The 17,500-nt window shown below is 35.8% G+C and overlaps 1 non-coding gene across 1 annotated transcript in view; it reads left to right on the plus strand.

Annotated features, from left to right (window-relative positions):
- The window catches only part of LOC106875243 (uncharacterized), a 692,073-nt gene that overhangs the window by 664,288 nt on the left and 10,285 nt on the right, over positions 1–17,500 (plus strand). The window contains exon 6 of the transcript XR_016243243.1: positions 5,904–5,935. This is a non-coding gene — a transcript (uncharacterized LOC106875243). The remainder of the gene's footprint in view (positions 1–5,903; positions 5,936–17,500) is intronic.

Raw genomic sequence — 17,500 nt, forward strand, 5'->3', positions numbered from 1 at the left:
TTATTTTAGTCGCTAAGCAATTCCGTGGGAGATGGAGTTTTCTACATGTTTCATATAGAGCGCGGGATAAGATAAATGGAAAAAGGCTAAACGAAGGAAAAGTATGCATGTATACATTGGTGTATGTGTGTGTGTGTATGTATATGTGTGTGTGTGTTTGAGTGAGATTGTGATTGTGCGTATATATCATATATCTATCATATATATATGTGTATATATACACATATATATATATATGCACGTATATATATATATATATACAAAGGCGGCGAGCTGGCAGAATCGTTAGCACGCCGGGCGAAAAGCTTAGCGGTATTTCGTCTGCCGTTACGTTCTAAGTTCAAATTCCGCCGAAGTCGGCTTTGCCTTTCATCCTTACGGGGTCAATAAATAAAGTACCAGTTACGCACCGGGGTGTAAGTAATCGACTTAATCCATTTGTCTTTCCTTGTTTGTCCTCTCTATATTTAGCCCCTTGGGGCAATAAATCTCTCAGCGAGAATTCAACAGTAGCAGTACGGAATTGTGAAGTATATTTGCCACTTAAATACGGCTGGCCCATATGGGACGATGCTACTGTCGTTTATAGCCCCAGGAAGACATCTCCTCCAGCTGACTATCGACACACTGTCTGTGCCCGATCCGTATTTGCGAAGGAAAATCATCATTCCCATCTCTAGTCTGACGTGATACACACGGACACGGTTTTCTGAGTAGTAATCCTTCATCAGCGTGTGACCATCACTGACTAAAGATGAGAAGTAATTTCGAACGCAAATACATATGCTTTATCCAGTGACAAAGAAGTCCCTGATCTCGAAAAAGGAGGCACAAGCAATAATAAATCTCTGAGCGAGAATTTAACAGTAGCAGCACGACATCGTGAAATATATTTGCAACCTAAATGTGGCTGAACTATATGGGAAGATGCCACTATACTTTATAGCCCCAGAAAGACATCCTCCTTTTTGGAGATCAGTGACTTTTTGTCACTGGAAAATTGAGCCAAACGACCTAGAAATGCCCGGCGTTTCGTAGAAAGAGCAAAAGAAACCGAGGCAGATTCTCCAAATCCAGTTTATCAGCGGCACAGTCGAGTTCTGTGAAACATTCCAAAGATTCTTTAGGGAAATTGCTGCACACACTCAACCACATATTTACAATAACTGCACCAACTCAACCACATATTTACAATCACCGGGAGCTCTCTTAACTAAAAATGTCTTGTCGCTTTGTTAGTGACCAGTTAATTTATTTAAGTTCTCTTGTGACGAACTTAAATAAAACCCAAAGAAAAACATACATAAAAATACCCACGTTTATGACGTTAACAAACTCATAAAACTGCTCACTGGTTTTATTACCAGTGGTGGACTGGCAGGTTACCAGCCTTCTCGATTTCAAGTGGGCCCCTGCGCAATCAGAATCTATATATGGGGGACAATTCCCTCAAGTCTGAGAATTTTTATTCACTCCTGGAAGAATCCATTAATTATTTCAGCTTAGCTGTGTTTGTAGACAGTTGAAAAGAAAACTTTTAACAAACAATAATAATAATAAATAAATAAATAATAGCATTGCAGTTGCGGGTGACCCCTTGTAGTTGCGGGTGGGCCCCTTTGTAGTTGCGAGTGGGACCCCTTGTAGTTGTGAGTCGGCACCCTTAGTCGCCTAGCAATCAATATTTTAAGACCCAGTCAGCCACTATTTATACCGATGTGCAATAGCATTCCTTCATATTTAATTGGGAGACAAACAGCTCGGTAAATAAACAGGAATAAATTATAAACCCTAAAGTTCATAGAACCGTTAAAACACAAGAATATGACGCCCCAGCATGGCCGAAACCAGTTACTAGAAACAGTTAACTGATAGAAGAATGCGTAGCTATATATATATATATATATATATATATATATATACGTATATAAATTTATACATACACACATAGTTGTATAACTATATGCATATATACACATATGCATACAAACACGTATATACATATTTACACATATATATACACAAAAATGTGCATGTATACACACACCAACGCCTACGTACATCCCACAAAACTTACAAATCCATATGTATGCATATTCTATATATGTGTGTATGTATGTATATATATGAATGTATAAATGCATATATGTGTGTGTATATATATATATATATATATATATATATATATGAGTGTGTGTGTGTGTGTGTGTGTGTGTGTGTGTGTTTGTGTGTGTGTGTGTGTGTGTGTGTATATATATATATACACATATATATATATATGTATATATATATATATATATATATATATATATATATATATATACGTATATATATACGTACATATACATACGTGTATGTGTGTATACACAAACAAACGCACGAACACACACTTATACAAAAGTATACATTCAGATGCCGCTATCGAACAGCAATTAATCCGTAGGTCGACTAATTACTTTGAGCAATTATTACTGTTAACAATGTCATTAATGAGACACGTGACTAGATGTGGGGGTGAACATGGAGTCTGTTGATATGCCACAGTTAGAAACGACAATAATTATGGCTACAAGACTGCAACGACGTTGTTTATATGAGAGTGTTTGATAGGCAACAAGAACTAGAACAAGAGGTAGAAATATAGCTACAATAACAAATAGTGGTTGGTACGACAGGGGCAAGAATATCGACTATAAAAACAGCTACATCACTAACAATAAAGAAGAGAAGAGCATCGTAAAATAATTTGCTTGAAGCATTGTTGTACAGATGTACAAAATGGCAGGATCTGCGTAAATACATATTTTTTTGACTGTACTCTTCTGCAGGTAGGCATTTGCACCTGAAATATAAACGTTTTTTTTTTTAAACTTTCTCCATTATTAGAAGTTTTAATTATTTGTCATTTTACTCTTTTACTCTTTTACTTGTTTCAGTCATTTGACTGTGGCCATGCTGGAGCACCGCCTTTAGTCGAGCAAATCGACCCCAGGACTTATTCTTTGTAAGCTTAGTACTTATTCTATCGTTCTCTTTTGCCGAACCGCTAAGTTACGGGGACGTAAACACACCAGCATCGGTTGCAAGCGATGTTGAGGGGATAAACGCAGACACACAAACATACGCACATACACACAACACACATATATATACATATATACGACAGGCTTCTTTCAGTTTCCGTTTGCCAAATCCACTCACAAGGCTTTGGTCGGCGCGAGGCTATAGTAGAAGACACTTGCCCAAGGTGTCCTCAGCCATTTTCAAGCTGAAACATATCTCACTTTATCCAAGTTTATAAACACACATACACACACATACACACACACACACGCACGCACACACGCACTCACACACACACACATACACACACACACACACACACACAAACACACACACACACACACACACACACATATATATTTACATTTATAGGGAGAGAGATGCGATGGAGATTCCACACAGTTTCCGCCTACAAAATTCATTCATAATGCATTTGTTGGTCGGGAGCCCAATTACAAGGCTCTTGCCCAAATTGGTATGCAATGGAACCGAACCCGAAACGCCGTGACTGTAAAAGAAAGGTCTTTAATCACACAGTCTTTCCAATAACTCCACAATTTATTCATCTCTGTTTATAGTTCTTTACATTTGGCTTGTTTCTTTATTTGGAATCTCCGTTGGAATTGATAAATCGATTAGGAGACTTTTAATTTCCTGGTGCACTTCGACAATAATATCTGAACGATTTGTCTCCGTCTACCTTTGTGCATGAATCTATGTCGCACAGTATGATAACTTTGTCATTATTAGAAACACACTCTGGTGTATGTGTGTGTGTGTGAGAGAGAGAGAGAGAGAGAGTTTGTGTGTGTTTGTCTGTGTACGACCGTCTGTTTTTTTCTGTTGGCATGCCATAGTGCATAATTACTAATGTGTAATAAGGCAGCGAGCAGGCGGAATCGTTTGCACGCCGGACGAAATGCTTAGCAGCATTTCTTCCGATTTTTCGTTCTGTTTTCAAATTCTGCCGAATTCGACTTTGCTGTTTATGCTTTCGGGGTTAATGAAAAAAGTACCAGTGAAACACTGGGGTCGATGTAATTGACTACTCCCCTTTCCCTAAAATTTCAGGCTTTGTGCCTATAGCAGAAAAGGGTTATTATTATTATTGTTAAGGCTGCGAGCTGGCAGAATCGTTAGCACGCCGGACAAAATGCTTAGCAACATTTCATCCATCTTTACGTTCCGAATTCAAATTTCACCGAGGTCGAACTTGCCTTTCATCCTTTCGGGCTCGATAAAAAAAAGAACCAGTCACGAACTGGGGTCAATGTGATCGACATACCCCCAGCCCTAAAATTCCTGGCCTTGTACCAAAGTTTGAAACCGATATATAATCCGTCTCTATGGCGTCAGGATCGTTAGCAGGCCGGATGAAACGCTTAGCGGTATTTCGTCCGTCTGTACGGTCTGAGTTCAAATTCAGCAGAGGTTCAGTTTGCATTTCATCATTTCGGGGTCGATAAAATAAGTGCGAGTTGAACACAAGGGTTGATGTAAACAAATAAAAGATAAAAGATATGCTGCTTTACTGAGTCGTTTCAGTTACACATCACATTAGGTATATACTGTGTTCTACTGTGTTAGCAGTGCTATTCAGTCATTTTATATTTCCTATACAAATTATAGCCAGCACTGATTTTTCTTACGACGTTTCGTATCCGTGTCCGTGTATTGTATGTAAACAACAATGAGCTCGAAGATGAAAAATGCGTAACGGGTGTGTATCCCAATATCAGCAATGAATTCGTAGATTGTTAATTGGTTGGATGGGTGCTGATGAAGGGGCAAAACCTCCTAAAATATTAGATATATTCACCCACTCCTCATTCTTCGTCTTCGATGGCATTGTTGTTTGCATTAAGCGACCTCGGATACAAAGCGTTGTAACAAAACCAATACTGGCTAGAATCTCTTTAGAAGACCTGCATGAGGCATGTTCTTAACAAACGTCTTTTAATGTCTGTTATCCCATTTTCAGTTTTAAAATATCTGTCGTTTCGGACACAGTTATTATTAGGGAGTGGAGGCACAATGGCCCAGTGGTTAGGGCAGTAGACTCGCGGTCATAGGATCGCAGTTTCGATTCCCAGACCGGGCGTTGTAAGTGTTTATTGAGCGAAAACACCTAAAGCTCCACGAGGCTCCGGTAGGGGATGGTGGCGAACCCTGCTGTACTCTTTCACCACAACTTTCTCTCACAACTTTCTTCCTGTTTCTGTTGTACCTGTATTTCAAAGGGCCAGCCTTGTCACACTATGTGTCATGCTGAATATCCCCGAGAACTACGTTAAGGGTTCACGTGTCTGTGGAGTGCTCGGCCACTTGCACGTTAATTTCACGAGCAGGCTGTTCCGTTGATCGGATCAACTGGAACCCTCGACGTCGTAAGCGACGGAGTGCCAACAACAACAATTATTAGGGAATTTTAAACGGTGGCTTAATCTTTATTGTTGTTTTGAGAAATGAACTGAGTTGGAAACGTTAAAGCCAGCTTACAGTCACTTATAAACAGCCTTAGATTTACTTATAGTTATTATTGCAGACAGAAAACCTTAGCAATATGAAGGTCAGTGCCAGTATTCCTGATATTATCATTGCGTTTTAACTTCAGCGTTTACGTCTCCTTACCTTTTATTTTGTCACTATCTTCCGTCGACTTACCTGTTAACTTAGTCACCTTCTTGTATATGGTCGTATCATTGTATTTCTTGAAGATACATCACATTTTTATCTTGTTCAGTTTTTTTTAAAGCATTTTCCATTTAGTTTCTCCTTATTTTTCGTTTCAATTTTTTTGTTGTCTAATATAGTAAATATATTTTTTTTATGTTTTCTAGCAGCATAAAACCCCTACATCCCTGCATTAATGGTAAATATAATATTTGTACTTTATATTTTAAGTGTTGTGTTATAAATTTGGTTATTACTTTTTTCACGTTTTTCTAGCTGGTCTACCTAATTCATTTAGCGTCCAGTTCACAATATCATGACAATATCTTTTAGGTCATCTAAGCTATTGACACCTATTACCTTATTCTCTTTCTTCCTTTTTTTTTTCTTTGTGGTATTCAGATCTGTTTTCACTATTAATCTCAAGCGTCTCTAATATTCAATTATAATCTTTTCTTTCATCTGTCTCCGTTTCCTCTGCCTACTTCATTATTTTCCTAAGTATTTGTAAGTCTGTGTTTCGACTAATTCTCTTATCTCTGTTTCTTTACCTAACATAACGTTAGCGGTTTTAATTAATTTTTCTCTTTGCAATGTGACTTGCGCATATTTTCCCAAATCGAATTACATAGCAATTCCCTTACTGATACTCTGCTCTGTAACAACTTATTCAAGTATTTGTTGTCTGCAGAACAAAGTTGTCGCTGCTGATTTCATTGCTTTCTTCCTTTTCATGTTTTCCCTGGTCTCAATATAGGTTTAAACTTCCAGGAAATGTCTACTTTCTTCTGGGATTACTACAGATATCATATGGATTAATTAATATACCCTGATGAGATTTATATTTACATATGTTTCCAGTTCGTCTGTGTTGACCCGATTTTAGTATTTTTCATTTGTTCTTTCGTTAAGAAAAATATGACCGTTTCGTGTATCTTTTGATAGACCAGAGACAGATCTTCCTTCTATCGACTGTAATTCTTTTACAATTTCTAACTTTACATTATTGACATATTCAACATTTCCAACTTTAGATCTTTCTTTTAACTTCCTCTTTACCCACATTTATTTCTCTTTGTCGGTTTATTTCGACTTTTGTTGGTCAGTATTCTCAAAGTTTGCTGGAATTTGATTTTGTGACTGTTTTCTGATGTTGTTTTCGTTTCTTTTGCTTATACTAAATCCATATTCCTCAGTTTATAGCAGCTCAAATGGGTTTTGCTTTAATAATTTTTCGCAAATTGTATTTCTGTCGATTAATCTCTTTTGTTTGTCGTTTGTATCTTTGCCAAATATTCTTGATTTTCGTTGCTCTATTTCTATACATAACAACATTTTCGTTTTTAGTATGTATGTTCTTAAAATGGCAAATCTAAGAGGAACCAAAATTACTTGTAAGTAAAATATGCAATTTGTATAAAAACATATTTTTCCTGTGTTGGTTTATATTTTCTTCGAGACAGAGAAAAAAATACAGAAACCTATCGCTATCTATTTACATTATCCTCATTTTCATTAGATCACAATTTGTTTCTGACAACGTGCAGGTATCACTTTGTCATACACTAATGTATACATTCACCGTCTCTTTTCTGTTACTTTTGAATAATATCCAGTCTAAGAAATCCTAACTTCATTGCGCCTGGCTATGAGTTACAGCTGCAGAGGAAGTAGCTAATTATTTCTTTACATGTCCACATTTTCGGCAGTCACTCTATGTATTCTACGTCATTATGTTTTGGTAATTTTTCGATGGAATGGTTTAATCTTATATCGCAATCAGTCTTAGAACTAGGTCTTGCGTTTCTAAACCAAATATTGCGATTTTTCTTTCAATATTGGCCATACAGAAGCTCTTCTTGCCACCGTTTTATTGTGACATTCTTTAATTTCCTTGACAGAGTAGTTTATGACATTTTCAGAAACTCTGTTGTTATGTTGCTTGTCAACCAAGGGCTTTTGGCTTTTCTTGTCGATGTATTTTAGTCGTTCACCGCCTTCAATACAAAAAAACACTTGAAACTGCTTCTGGACGTGGTGGAACCACTTCTAAGCCATTTTTCTTCTCCGGTCTTCTCTGATCCAGAATAGCAAAGGTAAGGAGTCACCTTTTTGAGTGATACCGACTCATAAGGGCCAGTTTCCCGGTTTCATAGCGTATGAATTCCCCACCTAGTCGGGGCGCTGGTCCGTCGCAGGATTTATCATTATTGCTAGTTGAGTGGACTGAAGCAACGTGAAATGAAGTGTTTTGCTCAAGAACACAACGCCTCGCCCGGTCCAGGAATCGAACCCGCAATCTTCGGATCATGATTCCGACAGCCTAACCAATAAGGCACGCGCCTCCACTACTTGGTGTTGTAGCACCTATCAGGATCCTAGCTATGGGTTGATGAGCATCTCACGGAATTGTGCCAAGAAGAATGTCGCTCACAGGCATCCCAACCGACCCGACATTACAACATATTTATACGGATCTAGTTTCGTTGAGCCTGTTAGATAACGGTCAGAGAGTGATACCTAATAACAGTGGACAGAAGGAGTCTTCGTGAGATATTCTTAAATTTTATAATACTATTATTGACTGTATCTGCACAATCGTTTGAAATTTACGTCTACGTTTGATGTATTTGATTATTATTATTATTATTATCATTATCATTATCATCATCATCATTATTATTATTACTATTATTATCATTATCATTATTATTCAGTAGTTTTATTTTTATAACGTGCTTTCACTTCACTACGAGCGCAGCTCTGTGTGCCTTGGGTATGTGCTGTGGGTTTGCTGTGATACTCTTATGGTTACTGTATTGAAAGTGTTTTGCGTAGGATGTGTGCAGTGCCCAGTAGTGCAATTTTCTGTATGATATTATTATTATTATTATTCAGTAGTTTTATTTTTATAACGTGCTTTCACTTCACTACCGAGCGCAGCTCTGTGCGCCTTGGGTATGTGCTGTGGTTTGCTGTGGTGCTCTTATGTTTACTGTATTGAAAGTGTTTTGCGTAGAATGTGTGCAGTACCCAGTAGTGCAATTTTCTGTATGTTATATATATTTGTAAGTCCTGGTGTTTTTGTTATGTATTTGTCTGAATATTTTTTTATTATACCTAAGGCACCTACTATGATAGGAATTGTTTCTGTTTTTAGATTCCACATTCGAGTTATCTCTATTTCCAGGTCTTTGTATTTTGAAAGTTTTTCCATTTCTTTTAGAGAAACGTTGTCATCTGCTGGTATTGAAACATCAATTAGAAGGCATTTTTTTCCTTCATGATCTTTGACAACTATATCTGGTCTATTTGCCTTAATTTCTCTATCTGTGTGTATTGGCATATCCCAGAGTATGGTTGCTTTCTCGTTTTCTGTGACCTTTTCTGGCGTGTGTTTATACCATCTTTTTTCTGTTGCTATTCCATAATGTTGGCATAGCTTCCAGTGTATATAGGTCCCAGCTCTGTCGTGTCTGTGAATATATTCCTTCTTAGCCAGGACTGGGCAGCCAGAGATAATATGATTTATTGTTTCTTGTCGATCTCCACATATTCTACAGTTACTTGTTATATTTCTTTTCATTATGTGTTTTTGGTAATTTCTGGTGGGGAGGCTTTGGTCTTGTGCAGCAATTAAAAATCCTTCAGTCTCTGCTTTGAGTCCTGAGCTTCTCAGCCATTGCTGGGATTTTTCTCTGTCTATTTCTTTCGCATTTAGTTTAGCCCAGTATTTACCATGTAGGGGCTTTTCTTGCCATCGTTTTATCATGGTCCGTTGCTGTTCTAGTTTTAGTTTGGATTTCATTTGTTTTATAGCTTTTGTTGTTTCTTCTTCTTCTTCTTCGTATTTGTTAGGTAGATTGATTTCTTGTTTGTATTTGTCAGCTTCCTTAAATACTGAAAACAGTTTTTTGTTTTGCTCGTGTTTTGTGGCTATTTGTATTAGTTTCCCTTGCTTCTGGAGTAGGTATTTTTGCAGTCCTATGGTGGTTATTTTATAATAGTTTTCTAGCTGTATAAGACCCCTGCCACCTTCTGTGCGTTGTATATATAGCCTTTCTATGTCAGATTTTGGGTGGTGCATCCTATATCCTGTCATTATTTTTCTTGTTTTCCTGTCTATTTTACATAGTTCGTTTAGTGTCCAGTTAAGGATGTTGTAGCTGTAGCTTATAACTGGGACAGCTAAAGTGTTGATACCCATTATCTTGTTTTTAGCATTGAGCTCTGTTTTTTAGTATTGATCTAACTCGTCTATAGTACTCTTTCTTTATTTTTTCTTTCATTTGTGTATGTTGTATCCTATCTAGTTCATTGACTCCTAAATACTTATATGATTGGCTTTCGTCTAGTTCTCTTATTTCATTGGCTTTATCTAGTGTTATATTGCTACTTTTAACTAATTTTCCTCTTTTCAGGGTTGCTTTGGCACATTTTTCTAATCCGAATTTCATTTCTATTTCCTTGGTAAAGCCGTGTACTGTCTGTTCTAGTGTTTCTAGCTCTTTGTCGTTTTTTGCATATAATTTTAGGTCATCCATATATAGAAGGTGGCTGACTGTTTTTCCATAGCATTTGTAACCGCATCCAGTTCTATTTAGCAATTCTGTTAAAGGTGTGAGTGCCAGGCAGAACAGGAGTGGAGAGAGCGTGTCTCCCTGGAATATTCCTCTTCTAATGGGGATGGCTTTCGTTTTCACAAGTCCCTCTTTTGTTTGGAGCTGTAGCACTGTCTGCCATTTGTTCATTGAGTGCTCTATGTATTTTATGATAATTGGTGCCACCTTGTTTATGGCTAGTGTTTCCAGAATCCACGTGTGGGGAACACTGTCGAAAGCCTTTTGGTAGTCCACCCAGGCCATACTGAGGCCTTTCTTCTTTCTGCGGCTGTCTTCAGTTATGGCTTTATTGATCAATAATTGATCTATTATTATTATTATTATTATTATTATTATTATTATTATTATTATTATTATTATTATTATTATTATTATTATTATTAATGCTGTTGTAGATGTTGTTGTTGTTATCATTATGTGCAAACAGGTAACAAACAGACAGAATCGTTAGAGCATCGGACGAAATGCCTGGCGGTAATTCTGACGGATCTTTATCATGTGATTTCAAATGTCATCGAGTTCAGCTTTGTCTTTCATTCTTTTGCGGTCGATAAAATAAAATAGAAATCCTGATAATGGAGTCCAGATTAACGGTGTACGTTCCTGTGAAAATAGATATTTCTTTATTGGCCACAAGGGGCTAAACATAGAGGAGACAAACAAGGACAGACAAAGGGATTAAGTCGATTACATCGACCCCAATGCGTAACTGGTACTTAATTTATCGACCCCGAAAGGATGAAAGGCAAAGTAGACCTCGGCGGAATTTGAACTCAGAACGTAACGGCAGACGAAATACCGCTAAGCATTTCGCCCGGCGTGCTAACGTTTCTACCAGCTCGCCGCCATTTCTGCCAGCTCGCCTTTCCTGTGAAAATACTGGCCACCTCCATCACTGGAAATAAACATATTAATTTGAGGCAAGCATAGGGCATCCGGAGACGAGGCGGTCAATCGCTTCCTTGGCTGCTCCACAAAAGCGGTTGACAAGATCAGCATCATTTTTAAAGTATCCATTCTTGGTGGTTTCTGGTGGCCAGACATTAACCCTGATCTGCTAAAATGAATTCCTCTGTTTCTGACTTAACTCCACAGCAATCGACTGTGCGCCTCCTCGAAAATTCGGGGTCTTGTACCTATAGAAGAAAGGATTATAATAACCATTATTATCATCATAATCATTATCATGGCTGTCATCGTAGTCGTCGTCATCAACACGGTCATCATCATCGTCATCGTTATAATCTTCGTCCGTCAGCATCTTAATCTTTCTTATGCCAGTAAAATAATTGTCATCTGTAAGGGACGTAAATTTCAAAATGGAGCTATTTCATTAAGCATTGTTTGGAGAAGGAAAAAAAATATTTGCAAAAGGAAATAATTATTCAATGATAAGAAAAATGAAAAGAAACAATAATGAGATAATCCTTCGCTCTTCCACTGAAAATTACTTTCTCTTAATCACACAAGCATTGATTAGATATTATAAAATCAAATTTTGTATGCATATATACATACATACATGCATACATATATATGTATGTATGTATGCATGTATGCATGTGTGTATATATATATATATGTGTGTGTGTGCAGGTGTGTTGGTGTGTGTTTGTCGTTATGTGTGTAATTATGCATGTGTATGTACATATGTACATATATATATATATGTATATATATATATGTGTGTGTGTGTGTGTGTGTGTGTGTGTGTGTGTGTGTGTGTGTGTGTGTGTGTGTGTGTGTGTGTATACGCACACACATTTATATATATGTATGTATATGAACATACGCATATTTCTCTCTCCCTCTCTCTCCATATATAAATATATATATATATATACATGTATATATGTATATATGTATATCAATGTGTGTATATATATATATATATATATATATATATATATATATATATATATATATATATATATATATATATATGTATACTTATATGTATGTATATATATGTGTGTGGGTGGGTGGGTGTATACAGCAAAGAAAGATAGAGAGACAGAGAGATGTATGTTTTGGTGTCCTTATTCTATTAAAATATTTTTGTCTTTTAATAATTGAAACATTTTTTATTTATATTATATTGTTGAAAGCAAAAAACAAAAGATTAATAATAATAATAATAATATTCTTTCAAGTTAGTTATATCTTGTTTCTTTTCGTATTTTTAAATTTCTCTTATGGCAAATTAATTCGCTTTTGTTTGCTAAATTTTTGCATTATGTGAACGTTGCTTAATTGTTTGTTTTCCACGTTTTGAATCCAATTCAACGATGCTTAAATATAGTGTGATATAATATTTGTTTTAATATGTTTCTTTACGTATTTAACACAAATTCTGTCTGTTTGTCTGTTTCTCCAGTTATTCAATTACTATTGTGACAAAACTTCTGCTGAAATGATATGAGTTAGAAAATTAAAATAGTATTCTACATAAAAATTATAACAAGCAGAAATACAGCATATATGAGAGAAATTATTTAAAAGCAACTAACTCCAGTTTTCTTAGAAACCTTACCAAGAATTCTTAAAATATTTATAAAAAATTCTTAAAGTGAGAAAAAATATATATGTAGAAGCTCGATATGATATTTTCAAAGAAAATACTTTAAAATCTATTGAAATTCAAGTAAATATTAAAAAATTGCTGGTATCCTTGATGGGTTGCTAAAATTCTTTCTCTGTGTAAGACGAGCGAACGAAAACAATTTTGTTATATCTTAGTGATGCTGAAAATGCGAGCAGATATGTGATACATCATGCATAATGACATTTGCATAAAAAAAAAACATTAAGCCTTGCGAAAAAATGATTGCAATATATTTATGTATGTGTGCACTTTATATGCATAGATATACGTCTGTGTGTGTCTGCGTATATATATATATATATATATATATATATATATATATATATATATATATATATATATATGTATGTATATGTATGTATGTATATGTATGTATGTATATGAGAAGGAGAAACGAACGAGTAATGGAAATGCAATATGCAATGGCGTGTTTCACAAAGAGCAAACGTAGGAGATTCCTAATATATGAATCGTAGTGAGATTTATGTAGACGAGGGGAATAAAAAGTAATGATTAATATAAGCATACGTGTGCAACAACATGGCAACCAAGGAGAGAAAGCACGAAAGAATATGAATCTCGCTTTCGTGTGCTGAAGAAAAAAGTAAAACTGAAAATGGAAGAGAAAAACGTAGATTGAAGGAGAAAGCAGAGAACAGAGTGTGAAGAAAAAAATGAAATCAGAAGAATATCAGTATGGAGATGATAAAGAAATGTAATAAGGAAATAATATTGCAACACCGAAGTATAATAGAAAATTTCAGAACAATGTGGAATAAATTAGGCTTGGGTCAAGAAACAGGTGTAGAGATGGCTTTGGACACATGCAATCAACAACGCTGTAGTTCACAATATGTACTATAAGCAATGAGGGTGTTTCTGGCTTCTAGCTGATCACGGGAAATGGTAGAGACAGCAGCCAAATCTCGCCTCCAGATCAAACTCCTCTTTGTTGAAGGTATCGTCGACTTTTCAAGTTTTGCTTTAAAATATTGAAGTTTGAGAGTGGGGCTGCAGCTTATCAACAAATTTCTTGAAATGTGGATGAGAGACATGAGAAGTGTCCAACTGAACGGCTGTACTCTGTGCATTCTTCTGTGGAATGAAAGTCGACAATTAGAAGACACTTGTAAGGAAGGCACTGATGTAGCCTGATTACATTCGGTGTAATGGTCACGACTGGAATGGCTTTGGGCCCAGATTTCGTTCAGAGTAAATCTTTGAAGTAAATAACAGCAGCAACAACACAAACCATAACAAATATAAAACAAAACTGATCTGTGAGACGTGTATATTCAGTTCAAGAGATTCTTTGTAAAGAAGTTTGATTTTATAGAATTTTAGACTTCACAATAGAATGGTTATGGACAAAATAGTTGGTCAAACAGGGTAGGTCGAACTCAGGCTGAATTTGGAAGAGATGACCATTCAGTAGATCCAAAATAATCAGTTTAATGAAGGCAAACAGTCCGAAACTAGAAAGCCACCATCAAATTTTCCCTTCTAAAAGTTAATACACACGCACTCAAACGCACACGCACGAAAGCACTCGAACGAACACACGCACATACACACACAAATACACACTCACACGTTCACAAATACACACGCATAAATATATGTGCGCGTGTGTGTGTGTGTGTGTGTGTGTGTGTGTGTGTGTGTGTGTGTGTGTGTGTAGGAAGTTTAAAATGAGTAGCCCTATCTAGAACTCTTCTTTCTCAGACTGGAACGAACACGACACAATGAAGTAGAGAAATTTGAAAAGACAACACGAAACCGGTTATTTCTCAAAATACAATGTTTATATACCAAAAAGATTTTATAACATTTTTCTAACATTTTTCTGACATAATTTAAATATATACTTTAACCAAGTAACACAAGCCTTCTGTAGTTTTTTCACTCTTATTATCTTTTATATATATATATATATATATATATATATATATATATGTGTGTGTGTGTGTGTGTGTGTGTGTGTGTGTGTGTGTGTGTGTGTGTGTGTGTGTGTGTGTGTGAGAGTATATATATATATGTGTGTGTATATATACATACATATATATATATATATATATATATATATATATATATATATATATATATATATATATATATATATATATATATACGTATATGCATGTATCTATGTATGTATCCAAAAACACATAAGCAGAATGACTGAAAGACGTCTCTGGAGTCAAGCGGCTAGGTTAAAAGACAGACAGAGAGACAGACAGACTGACTCACAGATAGACAAACAATCAGAGAGGCCAGCAGACAGACAAACAGACAGACAGACAGGCAGACAAACTGATAGATGACTCAGATTGTTGCAGAGAATATTTTGATTAACGATCAGATTTTCAACCATAAACTTTAAATGTCAACAAATGCGAGGAAGTACATTATACGCCGTTCATATATACGCATATATATATATATATATATATATATATATATATATATATATACATGCGTATATATATATGTATGCATGTAAATTATACATATAGTTATACACATACACATTCATATAAAGATACATGGTTACATATATATATATATATATATAACATACATATTTATATATAAATGCCTACGCTCATGTATATATATAATGCATATATCTTTATACGCGTACACACACACACACACACATATATATACACATGTGTTTGTGTATATGTGTCTGTATGTATTCATACACACACTCAGAAATCTATCACAAACTTTTATAAACGCCATCATTAATTCTGTGATGATTATGAAAACAGACATAGATATAGGCATACGTGTGGGATGTAAATATGCATATGAGCGTGTGTATGTATGCTTATATATATATATATATATATATATATATATATATATATATATATATATATATATATATATATATATGAGAGAGAGAGAGAGTGTGTGTGTGTGTGTGTGTGTCTATACCTCTACATATATATTACATATAGCGAGAGATAGGCAGACATGCAGGCAGACAGACAAATAAATAGATCGATAGATCGATGGATAGATAAATACATAAATAGATAGAGAGCTAAACAGACAGACAGATAGTTAGATAGACAGACAGACAGACAGACAGACAGACAGACAGATAGATAGATAGATAGATAGATAGATAGATAGATAGATAGATAGATAGATAGATAGATTGACAGACAGACAGACAGACAGACAGACAGTTTGGCTGGTAGGTAGGTAGGTAGGTAGGTAGGTAAACAGAGGTAGACGAGATAAATAGAGGGCTAGATAGACAGACAGAAAGACAGACAGACAGATAGATAGATAGATAGATAGATAGATAAATAGATAGATAGATAGATAGATAGAGTTTCATACTTTACATAAAAGATTGATAAATTAATGTTGATTACAATCGATGGTGGCGTTGGTAGTTTGATGATGGTAGTGGTTGTAATTGCTGTAGTTGTGGTGGTGGTGGTGGTGGTGGTGGTGGTGGTGGTGAAAGCTCCTCTGGGTATGGCAGTGATGAGAGTGGTGGTGATGCAGATGATGATGATGATGAGGCGGGGGACGATGGTAATGACGTCTAGGTTGACGACGATGTTTGATAATGAAGTGGTTGATGATTTTAACATTTTTGCCATTCTCACACACACGCGCGTACACACACATGCACACGTACACACACACACACACATACACTAAAAAACGTTTCTTAAAGTCAGTATGTTTCTCTATGTAGATGTGTGTGTGTGTACGTGTACCACTGTATGCATGTGTATGTTCATATCTGCATTGTTTGGTGTGTGTGTGTGTGTGTGTGTGTGTGTGTGTGCTCGCTATTTCTTTTATGTCTCGTCTTGGATGCTTCAGATCTGACATTAAATGACGGCAAATTATGTTGCATTTATCTACCACACAGAAATATGGAGTGTGGGCAGCAACAGCCGCAGCAGCAGCAGCAGCATTAGTAGTAGTAGTAGTAGTAGTAGTAGTAGTAGTAGTAGTAGTAGTAGTAGTAGTAGTAGTAGTAGTGAGGCGATTACCGAAGAAGCTGTAAGTGAAGTTATAGAAAAAAGATATAGCCTTACACCATCTGTATTCCGGCTTGATGCACTTACACACACATATACACACACACACAAACACACATAGACACAGACAGACTCACACACACACATAAACACACATACATAAATAAATCGATAGATAGATAGATAGATAGATAGATAGATATTGTTGACGTCATAGTAATTTAATGACTTTGGTGAAATATTTCATTTTTGAAGAAGTGGATTTCGAAGCACACAAAACGCTCTAAAGAATAACATGCAAATTTTGGGTTGGGAAAGTCTTTCAGATAAAAAATATATAAATAATAGTAGAACACCTATCGTTTCCAGGACATAACTCCTATAATCGCATTGAAGGATAGCAAAAATTGTACAATACGTGACATATGGAATAAGGAGTAAATCAAGAAGCATTTTTTAAATATTTTCCTGCCATTATATACGTCTGTTTCGGTTGTTATCCCTACTTCGTCAGTATT

This window comes from Octopus bimaculoides, chromosome 9 (assembly GCF_046866305.1).
Source record: "Octopus bimaculoides isolate indiv1 chromosome 9, ASM4686630v1, whole genome shotgun sequence".
NCBI classification, from domain to species: domain Eukaryota; kingdom Metazoa; phylum Mollusca; class Cephalopoda; order Octopoda; family Octopodidae; genus Octopus; species Octopus bimaculoides.